Source organism: Danio aesculapii, chromosome 19 (genome assembly GCF_903798145.1).
Source record: "Danio aesculapii chromosome 19, fDanAes4.1, whole genome shotgun sequence".
NCBI classification, from domain to species: domain Eukaryota; kingdom Metazoa; phylum Chordata; class Actinopteri; order Cypriniformes; family Danionidae; genus Danio; species Danio aesculapii.
The window spans coordinates 37,030,992-37,050,807 of NC_079453.1; the positions used below are offsets into that span (position 1 = coordinate 37,030,992).

A 19,816-nucleotide genomic window follows, 5' to 3' on the forward strand; every position below is an offset into this window, starting at 1 on the left:
TTTCAGTATGAGCCTGGGTTGGAAAATTTAAAACATAATCAAACACAAAAACTGTTCTATAATTTAAGAAATTAATAAACACAGCCAAATATTTTAGCCAAACTTTTGAATGCTAGTGTATGTTGGCTAATTATTGCTGTGAAAATATCTCCATAAAAATATATAGCTTCTATTCACAGTGCTTTTTGCAAGTCATCTTTGTATCTAACATTCATTATATTCAGTATTTAGTCTCTCTCTGTGAGTCTCCATCTGAAGGCATGGTGCTGATAAGACAGCTTGAGATTGTGACTGGAGATGTTTGCTGCCTCTGAATGACAGAGGGGCTGCTGAAAGAGCTGATACTGAGCAAAAGGAAAAATAATAACAGCCGCTTGCCAAGCTTCCCCATTTCCCTCTACAGCCAACGGAACGGAAAAACTCATCCACGTCCAGTGCATTTTCAAGAGCCAGGGGAGAACAAATGAGGGAATGCAGTGAGGAGGGGAATGTGAAAATGAAACACTAGGATGACAAGATAGATCGACAGAAAGATAGATAGGAGATTTATTGATCCCCAAGGGGAAATTTAGTAAAACTGCAAGATTAGTGGGAGGCTAAAAGTTTGACTGAAGTAACAAAGGTTGAGGAAGGAGATGCTGGTGCTATGTATGTATGTATGTATGTATGTATGTATGTATGTATGTATGTATGTTTGTATTTATGTTTGTATGTATCTATGTATGTTTGTATGTCTGTTCTTCTATTTTGAAATCGATGATCAATGAATGCCATTAGGAATTTTAAACTCGCTTGAGGTTTGAGTATTGTTGTGAAACTGTACATTAGGAATGCACAATATATTGTTTCAGCATCGATATCTCAATCTGCGCATCCACAATAGTCACATCACAAAGATATGCAGTGTTGAATCTGAATTATAGTTAACCAGAAGCTACAGAATTGTATTTAATCACTGTATTTATATGGAATGTATGTGATTTATGCAAAGAATGTCTTTCTTGCAGCCCTACTTCACATTATGGTCATGCAGCAGCAGTGATGAAAGAACAAGCTTGAGAAGTTTAGACTGGAAAAATCAATCTAGATCTAAAATATCTGCCACAGATTTCTAGTCACATGATTGGGTTTTACAACTGCAAATATGTTAGGAACATTGTCTCAATTATCTGTGTGCAACCGTCTGTCCCTGTTTTGAACCTTGCCTGTCTGACCATGGCTTATAAAAGCTGCATTTGAATCCTACACTGAAACAGGTGTGTGACTGAAGGTCATGATGGGATTTGTAGTTCGGTAGAATGACAGGGAGTGCTTTCCAGAGATCTGCAAGAGCTAGATCGCTGGTGATCATAACAATATACTCAAGACTAACATCTAAAAAACTGTTTTTAATTTCATGGGAACTTTAAATGTGAACTTTAATCCAATGAACACCTTTTAAAATTATGCATTGCATTGTTAATTTTTTTTCCCTATCCCTTTCCCATTCCTATTGTGGAAACACAATTGTAAGGTCATGTTTCTAAGTAGAATCAACTATTTACAGTATTTTCACTTTTGTACATTTTTAAAAAATAGATCATGTATTACCACTATATAAACATATATGAATAAAACAAAATCACCAAATTACACAACTAAAATATGAAAAAAACCCTCAAATTTAATAATAATAGCGGCACCTTGGCTCAGTGGTTAGCGCTTTCACCTCACAGCAAGAAAGTCGCTGGTTAGACACTCGGCCGGACCAGTTGGCATTTCTGTGTGGAGTTTGCATGTTCTCCCCATGTTGGTGAGGGTTTAGGAATAGTTGGCGGTTAATCCCGCTGAGGCAACCTCTGAAATAGAGACTAAGCTGAAGGAAAATGAATGAATGGATAATATAATATATAAATAATAACATAACAGAAACTAACACAAAGAACTAACTCTAATAATATAATAATTATATGATCAAATGTATATAGAAACGATATATAGACAAATTATACAAATAATATCTATGAAAACAAATTTGTTGAAATGTTAACGTTTGTAATTTTTAGCAATATTTTGCATGAGTTTAATTGTATTATCTTTCCATTTTTTAAAGATTTTATGTGACCAAAATATTATTTTAAAAATTATATCTGTTTAATAAATCTATTTTGTTCAAATGAACCAAATATATATTACCCATATTCACTGAGAAATTGATACAAACATTCATTTTCAAAATGGGGTGTACTCATATATGCTGAGCACTGTTTATCTTTAAATATTAAATAATTTTTTTGCAGTCCATTCACATAGTTGGAAGTGATTCATGATATTATAAATGAGCTCTGCGTCTAAAGCCCAGATATGTGGCGCATTCATCAGACTTAAAGCAAAGCTGTTAATTTCCTCAAGCATGTGTTCATTTACATCCTGTTGAGAATAACAAAAAAGACACATCTGTTCAGGCCAGGACACCTTTCCACTGGATCAATCAAACGGCAGACATCTTCACACCCCAGCTAGCGCCTATACAATAAACCCACTGGCCTTACGCAGATAAACTCCACTTTCCTGGATGTGTTTGCACCTCTTTTCCTGTCCAGACCAATTCATGTACAACCCGCTGGAACCAAGGCTTATGTAACAGGATGTTTGATTGAGCCACTGGCGGCTCGTGATGTTCACTTATAAACGCACACACATTCATCTAATGCAGGCTAAGCGTGTTGCTGATTGCAGACGAGGCTTATGCCAAAGCGCTGTTTCCGACAGATTTGAGGGTAATTCCTCATTCGCTGTTTTTCTTTTGTAAGTCGTTCACCTTTTTCCTATGCCCCATGATGCTTTGCAAGAATTATGCGAGGAACTTGTGTTAAACTGTAAACGATTAGTGAATTGTTTTAAAAAACCAGGTTCAACGAGGTGCCATAATTCTCCCAAAAGTTCATCCTCCGAATATTTAAAGAAAATGAATTAGAGCTAGGACCGCACAATATGTTGTGTATATCACAATGGGAGTATCCACTCAAAATAGCCACAAAGCTAGATATGCAATGTCCAGTCAGGATTAGACCAAGCACAAGAGTTCAAAACACATGTGATTTGTGGAATAATTGAAAGGTTTAACTATAATAGAGTGAAATATTTGCATGCTTTTTAAGGCCTGTGATTGTGCAAACTTTTCATTTGAGTTTTTAATTTGAATTTGAAATCGTATTTATTTATTTACGATGGAGACTATACACTTTTATTTATTTTTTTTTACATATGATTATTTAATTTCTGTACCTGGATGCTGTTTAACTCCCCAGAAAACCAAATAGCACTATTTCATTTGTTCTGTTGTACTTATTTATTTATATGCTTGTGCTTTTTTATTGTTTATTACTTAATGCACTACCCAAGAAAATCATCCCAGTTGATGTAAAATAATGAATTATTTCCTAATAGAGGTACTCAACTAATTTGGTGAAACTATATATAAATGCACACACACAAACATCTATATATCTATATACATACATATATCTATCTATCTATCTATCTATCTATCTATCTATCTATCTATCTATCTATCTATCTATCTATCTATATCTATATATATATATATATATATATATATATATATATATATATATATATATATATATGAAGTCAGAATCATTTGCCCCCCTTTGATTTTTTTCTCTTTTTTAAATATTTCCCAAATGATGTTTAACAGAGCAAGGAAACTTTCAGGGGCAAGGTTTACCTACAGTACTGAGCTTTTCACTAGCTGTCCTCCATTACACTCACCCCCCTAAACCTCACTTCCATCCCAGACAAGCCCCCACGTGCAACCCAAAAGTCCTACTGCACCCAACCCGGTTTGACCTGGGATTGAACGGGCAATTCTTTGCATAGGAGTTGGTTGCTCTAACAAGGAGGCCAAAGACCATATAAAAAAAGGGTATTGCTCATAGCCATGGAAATTCTGACTTGAAAAACCTCCTCATTCAGACTGATGTTTTGTATTGCATTTTACATTTATTTTTGTAAAAAAAAATCAAAATATCCTAAACACGCTCGCTGGCCATGTGCATATTTTTACCAGAATCCTTATTTGTAATCAGTAATCTACTCTTTATGTAATGGTTATATGAGAGGAGCTTGACGAATCAGGGAATAGTCCTGAAGACCAGTCAGAGAACGATTGTGGATGGCCACGCCTCCTTTTTCAAAAGTTTGCATTTCAGTCTGCCAATACTGAAACAAAACACCAACATTTACAAACTAAAATGGGGTCTTTAAAATTTTCTAAATGTTTCCGCTTTCGCAGAACTGAAAATGCTAGTGTAGTGTGAACACCAGGCATAACCATAACACATCCATGTTTTGTACATTGAAAATGCATTAGTGTAAACGACACCTCCATTTGCACCATGGATATATAATATTCTTAGTAAAACCATATTCACTGAAATAAATGACTTCAGTTCTTAAGTTCTCCAAACAGGAAATGCAACCCATAACACCTCATCACATAGATTCTTTTTTTGTAGCACCATTGAGCAGAGCAGTTTTTCCTTTCTCTTGGTGAGTTAAAAACATCTAGAAATGAATGGTAATGCTGAGAGAGGAGGGCGTGAGTTCCTGGAACGTAACACAGTCTCGGAGCACGAGTGGTATTCTCCTTCATTTCCTGTTTAAAGCAAACACCAAATAAAGGAGGTATGAAGGTTACCACGCGGCCGGTGGGAAGAGACGTTTTGCTAACACTGATGGGTTTAAGATAACAGAGGATGACACGGTCATATGCCAATCAAAATACAGATCAATCGTTTGCATTATCAAAAGGTTCACAATTGTAAACAGCAGTAATTTCACGCCACCCAGGAATACTTAATATTGATTGGTCAATCAAATCATCAAATGGAAAGTCTCAGCCTTAGATCCCAAGATGCAGAGTTTCATAATATTAGAGGATTTCCATGCGAGTTGGCGTGGTCTGCCTGAAAACAATAAAAAAATAATAAAGTATGTATTTTTCTCCCATATTGAGAACTTCTCAATTTACTTTGTAGGTAAAATTTTGTTTCATGATTTCATCTGATCAAGCTTTTGGATTACTGTAATGTATTTGAAATGAAATCGTATAGGGATGCAATGATTTTAGATTTTGGTTGAACGATTATAGTCTGAGGAATAATCACAGTTTCATGGTTATCATGATTATGTATTAATTCACTTCACTAGATTAGAAAATCACATGAAAACTTATTATGTTTAAAGTGTTATTTATTGCTGCTTAGTAACCAAATAATACAAAATAATAATAAAAACAAACAATAGTCCATTTTTCTTTGGCCATGCACCTCCATTAGAAATTACAAACTTGTGCATACAAAAGACGCAATTTGTGAACAGCTTAAGTTAATAGCCTCAGCCATAGTTAATCCAGTGTGTGTGCGTATTAGCCTTGTGTACAAGCTTGGAACTTTAAACTAGCGCACATACATAACTTTGTTTAGTTGCTGCAGTTTTGTTCCATGCAGAAATGCGGTGTTGAGAAGCCTTTGCGATTAATTAACTGTGACAAATTAAAGCGCGGTTAATAGTGAAATCACTTAATTGTTGCATCTCTGGTCGTAAAAAAAAAAAAAAAAATTATGAATTAAGAAAATAACAGTTTGTTGGCGCCAATAGCCTAGTGGTATTGTGCACCGACATAGCACTGATGTGCTCACGGCGACCCGAGTTCGATTCCCGGCTTGAGGTCCTTTGCCAATCCTTTCCCTCTCTCTGCTCCCAATGCCTTCCTGTCTGAAATCTGTACTGTCCTATCATAATAAAGGTGAAAAACCACTATAAAATAAAAAAGAAAAAAAAGAAAAGAAAATATTTGTTGATTTAGTGTTTCCCAAATCCATTGTTCCAACGAACATTTGCAAACTGGATCGCAAACTTGTACGCTTATAACTACACCTCTGGAGCTGTAGTTAAGCATAGTTCCTGGCTGTGTTCCATTCCAGTTATCCCCCCTATGCCCTATTTATTTATAACGTTCCAACATTTAAACTCGGAATGATTAAACAAACATTAAAGTCATCTCTCTTAGGTCTAATTTGCTTTCAAAGTATTTTTTACAGTTTAGTTACAGCGATCTTCATATTGACAATTGTGCTCCCTTCCCTCCCTATAGCTGACTATTATTTAAAAGCAGAATTTACATTAAGTCTCCAAAGCTTGTGAAAACAAAATATACAGTATACATTAATGTTTTTAATTTATGGTAGGTTATTTATTAAGAAATGTGTCTGTAGCCTACTGTATACGACTTTGTCCTAGGGGTTAGAACATTTCTGCTGTGGTTTGAATGTGTCACAGTTGTAAAATTAGACTTTTCAAAAAATAAAATAAATAAATAAACAATATCCTACTTAATAATAATAATAATAATAACAATAATAACAACAGTAATAATAATAATTATAATAATAATTATTACCTTAATAAATAGCCTACTGTAAAATTACAACCATAAACAATTTATATGATTTACTGTATATATGAGATTAGAGTGTTAGCTAAGTAGTTTTATGTTTTAGCATAGAATATTTAATATTCTCAGTAATATTTGTAAAGGAAACACAGCCCCTATATGTGCTGTTTACATATATTTCAGTTAATATAGAAATCGAGTGCATGTTTTTACCAAAAGTAATATTGGGTATTTTTTAAGTGTGTGTGCGCGTGTCAAACAATATCATTTTATACAAAAAATGATGGTCATTTTCTCTAAAAAAGTTGTTACTCCGCCCCGTTTAGAACGTCATTATGAAGGTTGTACGTTATAACTAACATGGTTCAAACCATGGATCTGCGACAGAAAAACGAAGGTTTTGGGAAACACTCGTCACTACATTGTTTATTTCCCAAATGATGCATCGTACTATGATAGTTCATCCATGAATTATGTCATTGATGGGGAAACGCACCCCAGTCCAGTGTTATTGCTATAATATGTATATAGACTAAATGCAAATATAACTAACCTCCAAAAAGAAGGAAAAAATTATTTACAGTTCAAGTCACAATTATTAGTCCCCCTGAATAATTAGTTCACGCAATTTCTGTTTAACGGAGTGAAGATTTTTCAACAGATTTCTAAACATAATAGTTTTAATAGCTCATTTCTAATAACCGATTTATTTTATCTTTGCCATGATGACAGTAAATAATATTTAACTATATATTTTTCAAGACACTTCTATACAGCTTAAAGTGACATTTAAAAGCTTAACTAGGTTAATTAGGTTAACTTGACAAGTTAAGGTAATTAGGTAAGTTATTGTATAACGATGGTTTGTTCTGTGGACAATCGAAAAAAAAAATAGCTTAAAGGGGCTAATAATTGTTAACTTAAAATGGTTTGAAAAAAATTAAAAACTGCTTTAATTCTAACCAAAATAAAACAAATAAGACTTTCTCCAGAAAAAAAAATATTATCAGACATACTGTGAAAACGTTGTTGCTCTGTTAAACATCATTTGCGAAATATTTTAAAAAGAAGAAAAAAAATCAAAGGGGGGCTAATAATTCTGACTTCCAACTATAAACTACCGGTCAAAAGTTTGGGGTCAGTACAATTTTTAAATGTTTTAATATAAGGCTATCCTGCTCACCACGGCTGCATTTATTTCAAAATAAATTACAGTAAACTTTAAAATTGTGAAATGTTTTTGCAGTATAAAATAACTGTTAAAAAGCAGTTTACAATTTAATTTAATAATTTATTCCAGTCATTTTAAAGCTTCATTGGCTTCATTACACCAGTCTTTAGAGTCACATGATCCTTCAGAAATCACTCTAATATTAATTATTATTATCATCATTATTATTAATAATTTTATTATTAATAGTAATAGTAATAAAAGCAATAATGAGCAACAATGACTGGAGTAATAATATTATTTGAAACTACATACAATAAGAAAGCAGTTATTTAAAATTGTAATGAATATTAATCTTTTTTTTACATTTAATAAATGCTGCCTTGATGAACAGAATAACTTAATAAATAAAAAAAAACTGACCCAATCTTTTGACCGGTAGTGTATAAAAAAGAAAACAGTAGAAAATAGTAAACATTAGTAAAAAAAATTATTTAACCAAACGTTATGATAGTGTATAAATGTCCCAATGTTGTGATATAAGTACATAAGTACATCTAATCTGAAGTGAGGCCCACTTTAATAAACTGTAAACAAACAAAACTAAACAACATGCTTTACTATTTACAAAGAAAGAAAGGAGGCCTTTGTTATCCAGCATATTTTCCATGTTGAGAACCTGTGTGTGTTCCACACATTCCCATGTAATAGTGTTTGTGGTCACACACACTGAAGGTCAGCAGCTCTGCCCTCTAGTGGCACAATGTAAAAAAAACCAATGTGGATTACTGGTCCTCTCATCAGTTCAGAACAGCACACGAATTCATATTTCAGCTGGCCTCAAGCAAACAAACATCTGTAGGTCTATGAATAACATAAAAAAGAAGACTCTGCATATGAAAGTACAGTATGTGGCCATCCAAATAACCCACTGCATAACTCTGACACTCAATTCTGTCTAACTTTATAAACAGATCAGTTTATTCTTTCACCTATTGGTTAGGGCTCGGTTTGGCCGCAAATACAAGACATCGCCTCTCGTAAACCCCAAGTAAAAGTTCAACCTATTGGTGTGTCCAACATTTCCCATATGCTTCTCGGCCTGCTCTGGGCCAGCTCCTCTGTCTAGTCTCTCCCACTGATTGAGCATGTGTAATGGATTTCATATCATTTTCCTCTGTTGCGTGGTTAAAAAAAATAAAAACTCAAATGGGAATTGAATCTGCAGTAAGCCATTACATGCTGAATGAAAAGAGACATCCATAATGGTTTGGATACAAGCTTTGCTTCTTTTTATTTCTCAGATACGGCTTCTCGAAGGCACACATTTACATCCGCCTTGAGCTACAGAGATCTAAACGTAATTTTCAGCATCTGTGATGGACTTTTAATAGCTTATAAACGAAATTCGGTGAGTTGAAAACGGCCCCAGAATTAACAAGGCAGATGGTTGGACACGGACAAAGGCTCACTGACCAGCACAACCAATCAGTGTGTGGCAATTATGAATGGTCCATATATTAAAGCCTCTGTCAGGTCAGTTGGAGTCGTGTAATGTAATAAAGAAAGAAATGCATTTTATCAGGCGCGGCCTGGCAGAGTTAACCGTCATCATAAAAAGCAGTCAGCGAAGTTATTGGGCCATGCGAAAGGTGGGCATCCATGGTTACAGCACTGCTTTGCCTTTGTGGATGCATAATGCCAAAGTATTTGCTTTTGTGTGCTTTGGCCAAAGGGTCAAGGTTTGGAAGGTTAACATAACTCCGTTAGCCCCTGCTGGTAACTGTTGAAACCAGCCCCTGCTGGTAACTGTTGGTAATTACACACCATTTTCTTTTCAAGCAAAAAAAGTTATATTTTAGGGCTTAATATGAGTAGGCTATTATTATTGTTATTTCTCAAACATATGGCATAACAACAATAATAATATTAGGCCTATGTATAGGTCTACTGTTGGTTAAAATGCTACATTTTGTATAGACTTGGAATGGTGGACTTGAATAGACTTTAAATGTGTGCTGGTCATTAATTCACAGTAAAGTGATTAAATCAGAATACAACTATTCACAATTTTTAAAGTTGAATTATGTTTGAGACATGTGCTTGTCATTGGTTATTGAGATCTTTTTTCACTGAAAAAAAAATGAGACATTTGTATGAGACATGTCTCTCTTGCATTATATTCAACATTATATAGGCTAGAGTAGTTATACTGACTCAGTAAAAATTCATTTTCATGCACAACACGCGTTCACTATGAAAGAAAAAAACATATCAAATGCTTGTCGTAATCATAACTCTAAAATGCGATATGATCATTAAATGATGCGCGTGCTTTCGGTTTCACTTTTACGCCGTCACTTTGAGAAAAAAAAACATACATGCAAATCATTCTCACGCGGCTCCCAAACAATCTTCTTATTTACAACATTATGACCTGTTATTCACAGCCTATGCAGCTTCTGTTCACTAAAGTAGACATCATTGGCAGGCACGTGCCTCCTTTCAGGAGTAAACAAACTGTGCATCAGCTCACGTGTGATTTTGCGGCCATGAATACGTCATTACATTAAGACAGAAATGACTTTTTGGGTGAATTACACCTTATAAATACAGTATGTGACTCTTCCAACACGTCCATGTTGCTGAGCAACAAGTATAAAACGTGAAGACTTGTGAAACTGCCTTTACGCTTCTCTCCTGACCTTGAAAATATAATTAGCCCAATCGTAGAAAAGCTGAATTAAGATCGTGTGTAGGGTTGAAGCGAGATTGTGAGCTTTTTTCGATTAATCGTGCAGCTCTATTATATTAAAAAAATAAATAAAATTGTCAGTACCATATAAGTCAGCATTCAGTTACAGTGATTTCTGCAAGGTGTATAACACAGATAATGTCATGAAATTAACCAGATTTTTGACATTTAATTCTTCAAATCCCATTATCGAATTTCTCTGTGGATAATAAAATATAAAAAGTATATTTATTATTAAGTCTCCATATTCTATATATGTGAAGGAAAAGTCTTAAGCATGTGTACAACTTGCAAAATATTCAGTATCATTAATTCATTCTTTTTCCTTCAGCTTAGTCCCTTATTTATCAGGGGTTGCAACAGCGGAATAAACTGCAAACTATTGGCATATGTTTTATGCAGTGGATGCCCTTCTGGCCACAACCCAGTACTGGGAAATTTTTCAGTATCAAGTTATACATGGAGTTAACTTGTTAACAAAGGTTCAGCAGCGGGACCACGCCTCACTTTGCCTCATTAACCAACTTATTTAAGGCAGACCAGCTTCTAGCACTGTTCTTCTCGGTCTCTCGAACCCACCCTCCCTCTTTCTATTTCCTTACATCCCATTAACAAGAATTTAATAATTAACAACAATAATCCTCTTAGATTGAATCAGGGGGTCCAATCACTCTACCAAATATTACAGAGAGGGTACCCCCACTCTGAGCCTCTGGGCATCATTGTAGGACGCCCGATCAACCTACCTATCTATATTCACTGTTTATCCTCTTACTCCCCTTCCCCTTCATCCCACTGTTTCCTTATCATCCCTAAAATAAAGTCTAGCTCAAAGTGTGGCGTGGTCCATGCTGGTGAAATTTTATTAGAATTTTTTAAAAATATTTTACTGCTGTCTAGTAAAATGTACATCGTTAATAATAATAATAATAATTATTATTATTATAATAACAACAATATTTTAAGGACTAAATACAGAATACAGATATTTAATGAAAAGGAATTTGAGAAATAAGTAAAAATTATTCTAAAGGTCTGTCTATAGGTATTCTATATGTATAGATAAATAATGTTTTTGTAAACTTCTTGAAAAATCTATAAAAATGAATTAAAAAAATAAATAAATTAAAAAAGAAAAATGTTTATTTGTGTATATCTATTTTAAATCAACAAATAAAGTCACACAGGTAGACATATGATAATATGTAAGGAATAATATAGAACCAGTTCGAGGGATGTAAACAATAACAATAGTCTAAACGTATTTTCTGTTTTACATTTTTAATTCCTATAGCTTCCAAGAATCCAAAAAGCTTCACATATTGATAAATAATGTTATGGCAGCTGTTTTAACATTAAGATATTATTAAATTGCCTCTTGTTACAGTTCTAAAATAGTTTGGTAACAAGTAGGAAATGTTCAGGGCCAGCGACATCGCCACATTGAAATGGTCTATATAAGGAATTGTGTATTTGTAATGTATGAAAAATATATAAAGATTTTTTTATAAGGAAATTAATGTTTATGTTGTTATGTGTTTATGAGATTACTGAGTATGTTTATATAATTTTTTTGCTTAACTATCCCATTAAAACCATTAAAGGTCAAATGGTGATGTCATGCAGCTCTACAAGTGCTTAGTCACATGACATTCACAGCTCTAGAGATTGGCAGATATGATTCCATGGTCCCACGTGCAAATCCAGCAGATCTGAAGTTGAAATATAACCTGCTAATGCCAACAGATAACTTTCCCCAGGTATAACAGATCTCTGAGGCTTAACCTAACTGCATGCGCATATGGAGAGAAGGGCAAAGTGTGTGCGAGAGGGATTGAAGCTATCGCTGTAATTGCAGTCAGAAAGGTGGGACGACGTCTGCTGCATCTCCTGATAACAGGCCCAGATGAGACGAATCCATCACAAAAATCACATCATACTTCACAGCTGACTTTCTCAAGCTCTCAACTAACCACAGACAGCATCCCATCTCCAAACCCTGGCCCATCTCCAGATGCAGGAATCACAAGTGTGTGACCCTGTGGAGCATCACACTCACTTATCTCTAATCGCTCTTTCCCACTCAGGAGCTTGTGTAAAGTATTGAATGGGTGATATATACGGATTTAAAACTAGATCACAATATATTCTGGTATTTACTGAGATATCTATGAACCCTTTTCCCAAGACTGTTATGACAAATTTAATGGTCTTCAGCATCTTAAATCCTTGAAAGTTTTTAACATTTCGATAAAAAAAAAAAATTATGAACATTTATGTGTATTTATGTATGTATTATATCATCTTTGCATCAAATTACTATACGTTTGTAATGCAGCGTATGGGGGCAGGACAGTAAATTTAATGTTGTTTTCACTTCTGGCTGCAGTCATCAGTCTCACTTTTTTTTTTCCTTTTTCTGAAAGTCTTGATAACAAAATCGTGGAGTATTTTTTTAATTATTATTTGAGCAAATAGGATTGTAAAATAATTATTTGTTGTACTCTCCCTTTAACTGCACTCTAAGTTTACCCAACTATGCAACCCAGGCTCATTCTGAAAGCGTATCCCTGTATACATTTCTGGAGAGCACCAAATACGTCCCAGGAGCTACGTTTTTTTGCAGTTTTTGTTTTTGCGAATCCACCAGAGGCCGCTGTGTATGCTTTTTCAGATTCAGATTTCTCTCTAGAGTGCCGTTCGCGCCTGCGGTTCTTGCATACATCCACCAGAGGCCGCTGTCGACTGACTGACTGACTGACCAATCGACTAACCCGCCCTCCTCCTTCTCTAAACCTTCTCTAAGTGTTTTCTAAAGCACTGATTCACCCGCCCACCCACTTCCCTAAACCCAACCGACAGTGTTTTCAAAAGCAATTCAGAAAAAGAAAAACCCTCTTCTGATTTTTACCACGTTTTCAGATTTTACCACATTCTCACTCTGTTATTTACTCATTCATTCATTCATTCATTTTCTTTTCGGCTTAGTCATTTTATTAATCCGGGGTTGCCACAGCGGAATGAACCACCCCTGTTATTTATTTTTGTATTTTATTTTTTGGCTTTTGTTTTTGTTTTACGCGCTTTCTGGAACCGTCTTTGCCAGACTTTGCCACTGGACAAACTGGTAACAGCGGGAAAGCCATCTATATCGAAAGGTAAACAGTTAGCTGGTAAGCGCAAAAAGGAACTGCCCCGTAGCATTCGTTTAGAAGATGAAATGCAGCCATACATACCTCTGGCTATATAATTCATGATCTATAGAAAAGTGTATAGGGGACGTGTTTAGAACGGGCCTATGTTGCAACAATGACGACATCCACTACTGAGAAACCCAAATTTGAGAAGGGTCCAAATATGTACAAAAATGCCATGTGTCTTTAAAGATAAATATAATTTCTCTATCTCTCTCTCTCTCTTTCTCTTTTTTAAACTAAATGTGTGAGCACATACGTAATGTAGTATCAGTTTTATTCATACGGGACATTAGAGGGCACCTTTAAGCATAAACTCCTCAAATGTATCACAGAACTAAAGACATCCACCAAAAGGTCTTTGAACTCTGAGTCTGTAATTTCTGTAATTTTTTTTTGTATTTATTATTCTAAATATTCATTATCACAGAAAGCTTGCACACTTAGTCCAATCTGTATTAATGAATCTGTTAAAAATAAACAGCAAAACCATTCGTAGCGATGTTTGTGTTCTCCTCCCTCTCCAAAAAAAAAAGAAGAGGAAATATTGTGTGTTTTGAACTAAATTGATTCTGAACAGAGAATGTCAAAGGTATGGGGGGAGGGACGGACTGACGGACGGACGCACGCACGCACGCACGCACGCACACACACACAATCCAGCAAAGTCTATCTTTATGTTTCACACTTTTTTTTTCATAAAGTGTTTTTTGCAGCGAGAAGAATGTGAATTAATTTGTCAGACTTCATTCTGTATTTTGGCTTTTGCTTGTGAAATGCTTGCAACGGATGCAAAAAATCTAACCAAATCAGATTTTTTTTTTCATTATTGATGGAAGTTTTTGAGTCAGTGTATAAATACGATTGACACAGCGTACGATAAAATTTTTTAATGTGTGAAAAGTTCCGATGAAATTTCGGTAACACTTTATTTTGATGGTCCATTGAGTATTAGTAGACTGTCTGCCTAATATCTGTTGATACTGCTCCTTCAACAGACATTTAACTGACTATAAGAAACTTTACAAGTATGTCAACTTACACTAACCCCAACCTAACAGTCTACTTATAATCTATTGAGAATTAGTTGGCACGTAGACGCAATGTAACTTAAATTCAACAAACAGAGCATCAAAATAAAGTGTGACCAAGATTTCAGACTCAACAAACATAAACTTAACACTGTCCCTGATTAGAAAAAAGCCAATATATTGTTTAGCTGTATTCTTCAAGCCCCTTTGTATATTTTGTAAGAATAAAATATGTATTAGTAATAGTAAGTATATAAGAATAAAGTGAAATATTTATAACGCAGTGCCACACTAATAAATGCTGGCTTCCACATAATTTATTCAGGTTGTCCCAACACAAATTGATTGAGTTAACTTAACCAATTTAAATGGATTGAACATAAAACAATTAAGTGGTGCCAAAAAAAATCTCAAGAATTGTGTTGTTTACGGTCATTTTACACACTGTAAAACCCAACCGTCAACTTTATCAAATGAAATGAGTGTAGTTAACTCAAAATTTACTGAAAGTCAATTCTACTCATTTTAAAAGAGTTTTGAACTCAGTGTTGAAGGTAATGAGTTAATTAAATACCTCATTACTTCAACTTAGATGAAGTAAGTTCACAGTACTCATATAGATTGGTACCAATGAATCTTCACCTATCCCTAGTGTAAAGTGGTAGCAGTGACGCACAGGTTCGCAGTCAAGACCTCAAGCGCTTCTCCTCCTGAAAGCCATCATGTTGAGGCGCCAAATGTTTTTAGTGGAGAGCATGTCGTCTTTTCCAGACTGGGTCTGTTTCAGTTCGGTAGAAGTCGGGCCCTGCTACTCAGACGAGAAAAAAAGTATTATTGAATACTATTCCCCAGTGCTCTTGGTGAAGAATGTATTATGAAAGCACATTCCCTTCTCTCTCTCACAGTCGTCTCTCTCGCTCTCCGTCTGAAATTAAGACTGCAGCACAGAGCTCATGCCATGTGCAGTAGTTGATTATGTGTGGAAAAGCTTAAACATCACAAAGCCAATCTTTTAGGTCTTTTTGGACATATTATGACAAAACATCATGTACGACTCTTGCTGGGGTGAGAAGTATGCTACTGAACACAACACCTAGACAGAGTTTTTTTATTTTTTTTATTTTAGCCAATAAGAAGTGCTGTTCTCAACTCACATCCATATCTGACATATTTGATGTTGTTTAGAGCTGGAGTGACCAACCCTGTTCCTGGAGATCGACTTTCCTGCAGATTTCAGTTGCAACCCATATTAAACCCACCTGCCTGTAATTATCAAGTGCTGCTCAGGTCCTAATTAATTGGTTCAGGTGTGTTTGATCAGGGTTGAAGCTAAACTCTGCAGGAAGGTAGATCTCCAGGAACAGGGTTGAGCACCCCTGGCTTAGACTATATTAGGTAGACAATGAAAGGTGGGACTCATTTTATACATCAAAAAAATGTAGGTGATTGAAAATTAGTAGGTTAAAATGCTATTTATGACATCACAAGTGGAGGCGAGTGATTACATTTTGTGAAAATGATTTTAAAGAATATAATACTGTTATTATTATGGTATATTATATTAATATTTATAAATATAATACTTATATTTATATAACACTTCTTATATAATTTAAGTATTATATTACTACAAACTAAAGAAATATTTAAAACAGAACAAGGAATTATTAAGAACAATCATTTATTATTAATATAGGCTTAATCCATTATTGTTTAATATTTATTGTTTAATGTTATTGTGTAATATTCAGTTTAAACAAATGAATAAATAAATAAAGAAAGAAAGAAAGAAAGAAAGAAAGAAAGAAAGAAAGAAAGAAAGAAAGAAAGAAAGAAAAAAGAAAGAACAAAAGAACGAAAGAACAAAAGATCGAACGAATGAACGAACGAAAGAAAGAACAAAAGATTGATCAAACGAACGAACGAAAGAAAGAAAAAACAAACAAACGAAAGAAAGAACGAACAAACGAAAGAGAACGCATGAAACAAAGAATGAAAGATCGAATGAATGAAAGAACGAAAGAAAGAACAAACGAAAGAAAGAAAGAACGAACGAACGAATGAAAGGATTCAAATGTGACATTTTTATCTAAAGTAGACTAGACGGTAAAAAAAGCTGGGTTCCACAAAATCCCTTCATGTTGTCTCAACACAAATAAACGTTAACCTAACCAGTTTTACAAATTTAAATGAATTAAACATAAAACAATTAAGTTGTTGGGAAAAAAAAAATTAAGGATTGAGTTTTCAACTTATTTTAAATAAGTGCATCCCAAATTGCATACTTATGCACTATTCTACGCCATTTTGTAGTAGTGCAAGTAGTGCATTCACACTGAAAAAGTGCAGAATAAGTGCATAAAATCCAGATGATGCACTTATTCAAGCGGTAAAATAAAGTGTGGAATGATGGACACTTCACACACTCAACAGCCGCTGCTATGCTCACGTAGAGGAAGAGGCGGAGCTTTCAGGCGCTCATGTTGGATTACTTCATGTACAGTATTTTTGATTGTGAAAGCAGTATTCTCCTACGAGAGCGATTATAGCACCTCCCGATGGTGAATGCGTTTATACTCATGGCAGGTGTTATTTGGTAGTTTGCTCATTTATTTAGCTAATTTGGCAACCGTCAACGTCATCAGCGAAACAGTTTGAATTTCCACTTAGTATAAAAAATGTTAGGGTTCCATTTGGGACGACACTACATTCATATACTATGCTGTTGAGTGTGTAAGTACTAGATAGTGAACAGTGTGTCATTTGAGATGCAGCTTATGCCTGACAGTTCAAACAGCACACTTTTATCATAATGTTAGTTTCATGTTGAATTTAAAAGAGCAAATTTAATGTGGATTATTCACCAAAATGTATAATAATACTAATTCCATAACAACAACAAAAATAACAACAACAACCATATTTTTACACACATATACACTCAAAAAATGGCTTTTGCTGCTTTTTTAAACTATTTATTTAACATGAGTTGAAACAACACAATTATTAAGGGTGTTTTTGTGACAACTTATTTTGTTTTATGTTTAATTCACTTAAATTTGTAAAAACACTTAAGTTAACTTCATCGATTTGTGTTGGGACAACAGGAAGGAGCTGTGTGGAACCCAGCATTTTGTATAGTGTATATTTTCATCCATTTATACTAATTTAATCATGTTTAGTATGAAATTTCAACCTCTGAAGTGAACTGTGTCTGACAGGACATACTTCACTTTCAGATCTGATGTGTCATTCCAACCTCCTATAAAAAATACAGGAAGCTCTGCAGTGTAAATATATTTAAAATATGAAGACTAGTAGACTGACAGGTCAAAATGCAAAATTTCAGAAGCTGAAAAGTGGGCAGGGGTTTTAGGAGACTGTGGGCGGAGCCACATTTAAGTGAGTGGCATTTGTGCACAGACCAAACAGTCCCAGGTGTCAGCGAGAGAGAGGCAGCTGCAGTTATATAACTCTCTCCCTCTCCAACTCCAAAAGAGACCCACAACAGTACCTGAACCACACAACCTATCAGCCACAGGAACGCACAAACCACAAGCACACAAGACCAGCACTGGTAGCCACATGGCTCTATTTAGAAAAACATGCCGCATATTTCGCAGAGATTAACGGGGGTAGAGCACTAAATCATTCTGTTAATCTGCCTTGTGCGAAGCAGTGCGCTGAGAATTATGCTGGTCCCATGATTGAGATGTAAACCCGACTGTTTTTCCCCTCTCTGAATTACATTTGGATTCAATTGCTGAGAAGCAACGGGATATGAAAAACATTTTCAGGGATGACATAGACCCGGAGGGGAAGGAAAATGAAAGATTCAGAACTTACCTCACCCTTCTTGCGTCTCAGGGCAGGTAACTTCTGCAGGTCAGGTGGCTTCTTTTCTGCGTTCCTCCTTCAAAAAGTCATCCCTGGAGAAATGTCTCTGGGAGATAGTGATGGGAACCCAGCAGCCAGGCAAGTCTCGGGAATGTCTTGGCACTTGCGGTCGCAGTCAAATATTGTTTACATACGTGCCGAAAGAACAAATGCAACTCTTGAGAAAGTTCTGGCTCTCAGTGGCAGGTGCCAGTCTGCTTCTTGTTCTTCTTTCTGTCTCCGCTGGAAATTAAGTCCATGTGCTTGTCGCAGCAAAAGGGGGGAAAAAAAGTCCTTGTGGTGTTGTCTCCAGCCTGAATACAAGTAGATTTCAGACGCACCTTCTGAATCTCTGTGCACTCAGGGTGGAAAGTAGGAGGGAGAGAGAAAGAAAGAGAGGGAGAGGGAGAATGCGAGAGGCTTCACTAGGCAGTGGCTCTCCTGACTCCAGGGAAGACGAGAACCTCCTTTCAGGGCTTTTAACAGGGGGCAAAGCACCTGGAAGCTCCCGGTAACTTTCCTTGTAAGTATTTTCCAAACAGAGAGAGTGGATTGTTTCTCTGGTTCCCTCCATACAAAAGCCAAGTGTCTGCAGCCGGGCAGAATAAGGAAGCAGTATAGAGGATGGGGTGGGGTAGGTGGAGTAAAGGGATGGATTTGCACCCCTCCTCTTTTCCCGGTAACCATTTAAGCCCTTGTTTTCCCACCTCCAACATAAACATCTGCAAACAAATGCTCGCACTCATACAAACAGAGCAATCTTTCCCAGAAAGCACCTTTTGGAAAATTCAGCCAGTGTTGGCGCAGCACACGGAGCATCGATTTCACCTCCGCTAAAGCATTCTTTCACCAAAAAAAACGGCGTAAATTTGCTATCCCGTGCATGATTATAAGCAGCAATAAGCACAGCGAAAGTCTGTTTTTATGTAATCGTGCCAGACTCTCAGCCAATTAAACCAATCAGTTTTATATGATGAGATTAAATTTCTTGGCTGACTGATCTAGACTGTGAACCACTTAGCAACAGTTCTCAAGTGGAACCTTTCCCGGATGAATTGCTACGATAATATGTACAAATGCTTAATTCAGAAAGAGTAAAGCAGCATTTCGAGGCTACAATCTGAGATATGCATTAGCGCAGTTAATGGCCCCTATTACCACATTCAAATTCTCCTGGAATTAAAATCCCTAGATTATCTCGGATAATTACGAGACGAGTGTGTTGTAAGTACGGGCGATGTTACAGAATCCCTTATCTAGACCTAAATTAACCATCATCCTCATTTGATACACTATCCCAATAACAATGAGCTCATTCAAGTTTCAATT

General features: G+C 35.5%; 1 protein-coding gene across 2 annotated transcripts in view; it reads right to left on the reverse strand.

The window, feature by feature from the left end:
- col8a2 (collagen, type VIII, alpha 2) overlaps nucleotides 1-19,077 on the reverse strand; it is a 105,362-nt gene extending 86,285 nt beyond the window's left edge. The window contains exon 1 of one of the 2 annotated variants that reach the window (XM_056479217.1): nucleotides 18,463-19,077. The gene's annotated coding sequence lies outside the window, so the exon portion shown is untranslated. Of the gene's footprint in view, nucleotides 1-18,457 lie in introns of both variants that reach the window. The other variant, XM_056479216.1, reaches the window with a different exon arrangement.
- Between the last annotated feature and the right edge of the window lie 739 nt (nucleotides 19,078-19,816).